Raw genomic sequence first — 7,480 nt, 5'->3', positions numbered from 1 at the left:
GAAGCCATATAGATGCCTAAGGCTCTTGTTATTGTTCTTTGTAAAGGGCATCAAAAAGGGAATAGTCCTGAGGCTGAGGGAAAACGACGAGCCAATGCAGAGACAAGAACAGCGGCCACAAGGCCAGTGGGGCCCCCACCATATCTACTGACTGTTGTCCCTTACCCAGAACTACCTCCATCTCCGACCCATAGAGCAGAAGAGAGCATATATTTTCAAGATAAGGGAGCCACTAGGAACCAACAGGAGTGGTGGACTATCCTAGATGGAAAAATCGGGCTCTCACGGCCCTTGGAAGGACTCTCCTCCACCAACTACACCAGACCACACACCTAGGGCGAACTAAGATTCTCCAAGCTTTAGACCCCTACTTTCACTTATTAGAAGGGAGAAGAACTGCAGAGGAGATTGCCTCACGATGCCCGGCTTGTGCCCAAATTAATCCAAAGGAGAAGATGGAAGAACCTAGGCACAGGGAAAGAGAAACTTATCCGGGGAACCACTGGGAAATAAATTTCACTGAGGTAACCCTGACTGTGGGGGGCTACAAATATTTACTTGTTTTTATAGACACCTTTTAAGGATGGGTAGAGGCCTTCCCCACCAGGAAAGAGACTGCCTTAGTAGTTACTAAGAAACCACTACAAGAAATTCTCCCTCGATTTGGTCTCCCAGGAACTTTAGGGTCAGATGACGGGCCAGCCTTCGTAGCAAAGGTATCACAACAATTGGCTAGCTACCTAAATTTGCAATAGAAACTCCCCTGCGCCTACTGGCCCCCAAAGTTCGGGCCAAGTAGAGAGAATGAATCGGACCCTAAAAGAGACATTAGTCAAGTTAGGATTAGAAACTGGTGGGACCTGGGTAGAACTTCTCCCCTTCGCTCTTCTCCGAGCGAGGCATACTCTGTATATTAATGAATTCACCCCATTTGAAATTTTCTTTGGAAAACCCCAACCTTTAGTACCTAGAATAGAAGATGAGAAAAAGGCAGAACTACGTAACCTTATTTTACTTAAGTCTTTACAGGCCCTTCAAAGTGTACAGAAGGAGATTTAGTCCTGGGTTCGTGCTGTCCACTCAGCCCCGGGGGACAGACTTCCCCATCACTTTCAGCCTAGGGACTCTGTGCGGATCCGGAAGTTCACTTCCAAGGGACTAGAACCCAAATGGAAAGGACCCTTCACTGTCTACCTGATGACGCCCACTGCAGTTAAAGTAGAAGGCATCCCATCATAGATTCATCACTCCCACGCGAAGGCAGCACGAGAGTAGACAGCTCAGGAAGACGGACCCTTAAGACTAAGACTCAGGCATACATAAGTCTAACCCTCCCTTTCTTCTCTTTTTCCTCTTTAGCCCAGGCATTTGACCAGCCACAACCAAAACCAAAAGGAGCATTAAAACTTTGCTAATGACAATACACAAGGTCTTAAATAAGACCACCCCAGACATAGGACAAGATTTCTGGTTGTGCCTAAACCCAAAACCCCCTTACTATGTCAGGGTAGGAACTCCCCTAAACTTAACTGACCTCAGTAGGCTAGAACTTCAAGTCGATTCACTAACAGAAGTAGTCCTCCAAAATAGAAGAGGTTTAGATTTATTATTCTTAGAACAAGACAGATTATGTATGGCTCTAGGTGAAACCTGTTGCTTCTATGCCAATAACTCTGGAATAATTAGAGAAAGTTTACTACTAGTACAGAGAAATTTAGATGCCAGGGAAAAACAAAGACTAGAATTGGATAACTAGTTTCATAGGATGTTCAATTGGTCACCATGGCTAACAACCTTCCTATCTGCTGTAGGTGGACCATTAATCATCCTCCTCCTCTTGTTAACTTTTGACCCATGATTCTTTAATTTCTTGTTTGCATATATAAGGAAGAGAATTAATTCTATTAAACTTTCAGTATTGCGAAATAGAGGCTATGAGCAAATTCCACATGAAGAATCAAGAAGTAGATTTTTTGCTAAGGCCAGTGGAGAATGTGCTGGCTGGAAAATTACTGCTTGGCTATTGCCCATGGGAAAATCGATTATCACCCATGAGAACATAACATTCTAACAATAAGCTTTCTGCTTCTGTAACCCCGCTTGCACAACTGACCTGTGGGTTGACAATTAGTAAAAAGAAGAAAAATAGACTTGTGTGTTCAAACAGGATGAAGAATGGGGTTTAGGGCTTAAACACTCTGTACCTCTACATTTTTGGCTGCTTAATTTGGGGTCTGCGTACCCCTGGCAGACCCAGCTGGCTGAATAAAGAGTGTGTTTCCTATAACTCACTGATTTCTGGTGATCCGTGTGTCTATCAGGGGCTGGCGGCTACAACAAATGCACTCTGGAATATTATATATTTACTTTTTTTTAATTATTAGTTCATTGCTTGCCCCCTACTAGAATATAAACTCTGTGAAGGTAAAACATGTCAATTAATTCATACTGCATCTCCAGTGTGCTATAGCTAGTACTCAAAAACATATGTTAATTAAATGACTTAATTAAAAGTTTTAAATATGCTTTGATATTTTATAAAAGAGATCTTTACTCTTTATTTTTATTTTTTTAAACTTTTGTGGTTATTGCATATTTACTTTTTAATAAATATTTTAAAATCGGCTTGTTAAGTCCTATGGAAAATTGTTTTGGGTTTTATAATGGAGTCTATTGAATTTTTAAATAAATTTGGGAAAAATAAAAACCTTAAATGTTATGTATTTTCATCCAATAACATGATATATTTGTATTTTTTACCGGTTCTTTAATAATCTTAGGTCAAATTTGTGATTTTTTGGTTTAAATAAACATTTTGAACATTTATTGCTAAGTTCATTTTTATGTATGATATAGTTGTAATCTATAATGTAAACAGAATTCTTTCTCAATTGTATTTCTTAATTGATTATTGTTGGTGTATATAAAATATAATTTTCATATTTTATATGAATATGTTGAGCTCATATTTAGCTACATAGCTAATTTTGGCATTATTTCCAATTTATTTTTTATTCATCTAGAGTTATATCATGAACAAATATCATCTGCAAACAATGACTTTTTCTTTTTTTCCAGTATGTGTACATCTTATTTGTCTTCTTTTATTCTCTAGGATCTTCAATATAATCCTAGTTGTACAATTTAAAGTAGTTATCTTTGATCTTTGTCTTATTCCTAATTTAAATTTAAATGTCAGTAATGTTTCATCACAAATACAATACTTGTTTTGGGTTTCTGTTCTGTACCTTTTATTAAGTTAAAATTAACAAGGTCTTTACTTTTCTTACATATGAGGAAAATGACAAATTGTGATTAAATTTTTCTAGTAGAGTGAAAACTAGTTTTTTACTGGAACTCTTTCTTGAAAAATGACAACTAACATTATCACTCTCTAATTTAAAGTCTCTATGATATCTCAGCTGGCCAACTGCTGTGGTATCTTGTCTTTCCTGATTGTATTTTTATCCTCTCAACTTATCTCCCAAATTACTATAGACATCTTCTTTTTTAATTACAAACCTGATTACATTGTTTGCCTGCTTAAAATGCTTCAGTGATTAATCATTGACTTGAAGATAAAGATTAATCTCCACACTTGTCATGAAGCCTCTTTCTCTTCTAACCATTTTCTAAGTTTCCAGTTTCAACTCTTATTGATCTTTTTTCCCAATGTAATAATTTTACTTCGTCGAAGGAACCATGTTTTCCTTTGCTTTGTTTTTTTTTTAAACAAACTTTCTTTCTTCTGCTTCAAATCACTTTCTCTGCCCCTTAAATCTTATTAGATATTCATAACTCATCTAGAGCATGAAATCCTCTCAGAATATTTTTTTTTTATTTACCCTCTTTTACAGTAGTGAAGAATAGGTCTTTTCTTTATGTTCCTTCTTCGTGACCCTCTAATACTCAGTACAGTGCATTGAAATGGTTAATTATTTTTGCCTATGTTCCCCAATAAATTGAGATGATTGAGTACACTTGTCCTGTACATCTCTGTATTTCCAAACTTAGTACAGTTCCAGGCACAAATTAGATGAACAATAAGTATCATTGAATGAATAAAATTCACAAAGCTAGTGCAAAAATTTAGCAGTGGGGCTAAGAAAGAGATGGTGCTATAATTAGACTCTACATTAACCAAAATCTGAGTGTAAAATGACGAATTGGAAAGAAAATAGAATCTGGAAATGCACAAGGGATAATTATAATTAATGAGACTTAAGCAGGTCAGTTCTGGAATCCATTTAAGCTTTGCTAAATTCTCATTAAATTGATAATGATAAAAACAAACAACAATTGTTATTAAAATTTATTTAGCACTTATATTCTAGGTACTATGTTAGATAATTATATTAATAATCTTATCCTCGTGATAATATAAATAAAACTATGCCTATGGGAAAACTTAGATTTGGAAAGATTAGCCTTTGCAAAGAATGATGAAACCAACATTTTGCCATCCCAAAATATGCCTTTTGGGATATTGATTTTAGGCTGGTTATTAAGAAATAAAAGACTCAGAAAGATATTTGACTCTCCTCCTTTTACATGTTTAAAGGAATTTAGATAGAGGACTTGATCCAAGAAGGATGATATCATTGCAGATAACTATAGTTTAATATGAACTGGTGTGTGATAGACAGGGAGGAATCTAGCAAAGCCCATTTGTTCAAAATCCTCTCTGTGTTCTATTGTTAAAGATAGCTCAGAAAACATTTACTTACCAAACATTTACTTTTCCATGTCCATGTGAATTGCCTTCCTGCCCTTTGCTGCCCCAAGCCACAATCCTCCACCCCCCTTCTCCTTAGCTCCATAATGGCATATAAGCCTCAACTGCCCAATGAGTTCTAGAGTCTCATGTTCTTATGACACCCCCATATGTACATATATATAGAATTTGAACATTTTCTTCTGTTAATATGTTTCATATTAATTTAATTATTAGCTCAGCCAGAAAAATTTAGAAAGGTAGGGGGATAAAAAAAAAATATGTCCCCAAGCCTAAATAGTAGTGATGGGATTTGTCCTCAGGTTTATCTGGCTTCTAAGCTTCTGATTTTCCTACTCACTACACAAGGCATCTCTTGCTTCTTTATAGTTGTGGCACAATCATAGTTGCTACCATATCAGAAAAAAAAAAAAACAAAAACATTTATGTCATCTGATATTATTTACAGTAATATATGATTGTAAATCTTATTTGTTTTAGGGCAGAATGATGATTCTTTTATGTTTAAACTAGCATGTGTTATTCTATAACTATTTAAACTGAAGTTACATTAGAAAATCTACTTGGTATCATTCAATAATTGCCAAATTATGACTTGAAAATAGATGCTAATGATCTAAATAAGTTTAATGATTTATGGTCCATGCTTGTATCCTTCATACATTTAAATTTTTCTTCACTCTATCTAAAATGTTAGTTTAAAAGTAAATTAGCTAATATTTTCCCTCAATGCTTTTAAAATAAAGTTGTCCAGAATGAGTCTATTGTGAGATTTAAAACAAATTTATAGATTTCCCATGTCTTTACATTGCACAGCTGCCATTCTAATGCCATTGGAAAGCAGGTTTTCTTCACAGGTGTGTAGATTCCTTTTAAAACAAGGAAACAATATAACCATTTATGCATTAAGTCATCATTTGGGAAAAGCGCAATTTGAAAGTTTCTAAAAAGAATAAGCTTTAATTGGGGGTAACATCTGGATTTTGTTATTTCAATAGCTTTTCTCCATTGTAAAAATGGTACCTAATATGTACCTTCTGTCATTCTAATTGTTTTAGTTGTTTATTGTAAGCTCCTGTCTTTAGAATCCCTGCTTTGAATCCATGTAAATGTTGGAATTACTTAGAAACTAACAATTACATAATTTAAAGTCTGTGAACAGATGGTTCCTTTGGGTTAAAACTCAGTCCGATAAGGTGATTTTTACATATGTATTTAACTCATTCTTTCCCCAATGTATTTACTTGATCTGGTAATAATGTTAGCTACATTAAGACCTCCACCCAGTTAAATTTTAATTTCAATTAATTAATTTAATTAGTTAAGGAGACATTTTTTTAAATTGTGATAAAATAATTATAACATCAAATTCAACATCTTATCTAAGTGTCTAAATACATTTATACTGTTGTGCAATCATCACCATCATCCATCTCTAAAACTTTTTATCTTACAAAACTGAAACTCTATACTCATTAATCATAACTTAACATTCTCCCCTCCCCTCAGTCTCTGGCAACCACTTTTTTTTATTTTCTGTCTCTATGTATTTGACTCCTGTAGGTACTTCATATAAGTGAAACCATACAGTATTTGTAATTTTGTGACTGGTTAGTTTTACTTAGCATAATGTGTTCAAGACTCATTCATGTTGTAGCAGGTGTCAGAATATTTTTTCTTTGTTTCCATTGTATGTATATACCACATTTTGCTTAGCAATTCATTTATTGATGAGCACTTGGGTTGCTTTCACCTTTTGGTTATTGTAAATAGTCCTGCTATAAACATGAGTATATAGATATGTCTTTGAGACCCTATTTTCAATTCTTTTGGGTATATGTCTACAGAGTGGAATTACAGCATCATGTGGTTATTCATTTCATTTTTTTCAGGAACTACCATACTGTTTTCCACAGGAGCTATATCATTTTACATTCCTGCAACATTGCACAAAGGTTTCAATTTATTAATATCCTTACAAGCATTTGTTATTGCTATATTTTTTTTAATAGTGGACATCCTGATGGGTGTGATATGTATCTTATTGGAGTTTTGATTTGATTTTTTCTAATGATTCTTGATATGAAGCTGTTGAGGATATTTTTATCTGTTTATTCGCTCCACGTATATCTTCTTTGGTGAAATGACAATTCAAATATTTTGCTTACTTTTTAATCAGGTTGTCTTTTTAGTTCTTTATATAATCTAGATATTAACCCCTGCTATGAACTAAATTGTGCCCCCCTCCAAACTCATATGTTGAAGCCCTAAACCCCAATGCAATTGTATTTGGTAAAAGTTAAATGAGATTATAGAGATGGGGTCCTAATCCAATAGGATTAGTGTCCTTATAAGAAGAAACATGAGAGAGTTCTGACTTTTTACTGTGTGAGGACACAACAAGAAAGTGGTCATCTCTAAGCCAGGAACAGCACCCAAACCAGAAAGACCCTTTTGGACCTGGATCTGTGACTTCCATCCTCCAGAACTATGGAAAAATATTTTATTTTATTGTTTAAACCATACAGTCTATGGTATTTTGTAATGACAGCATAAACAGAATAATATAACCTTGCGTCACATATATGATTTACAAATACTTTTTTTCTACTATGTGGGTTGCTTTAATACTCTGCCAATTGTGTCCTACGATGCATGGAAGAGTTTAATTTTAATGTAGTCCAATTTATCTATATTTTTTTTCTTTTGTTGCCTCTGCTTTTAGTGTTATATCCAAGAAGTCAT

The sequence above is a fragment of the Pteropus vampyrus genome, unplaced genomic scaffold (genome assembly GCF_000151845.1).
Source record: "Pteropus vampyrus isolate Shadow unplaced genomic scaffold, Pvam_2.0 Scaffold63, whole genome shotgun sequence".
NCBI classification, from domain to species: Eukaryota; Metazoa; Chordata; class Mammalia; order Chiroptera; family Pteropodidae; genus Pteropus; species Pteropus vampyrus.
This window is presented reverse-complemented; position numbering follows the sequence as displayed.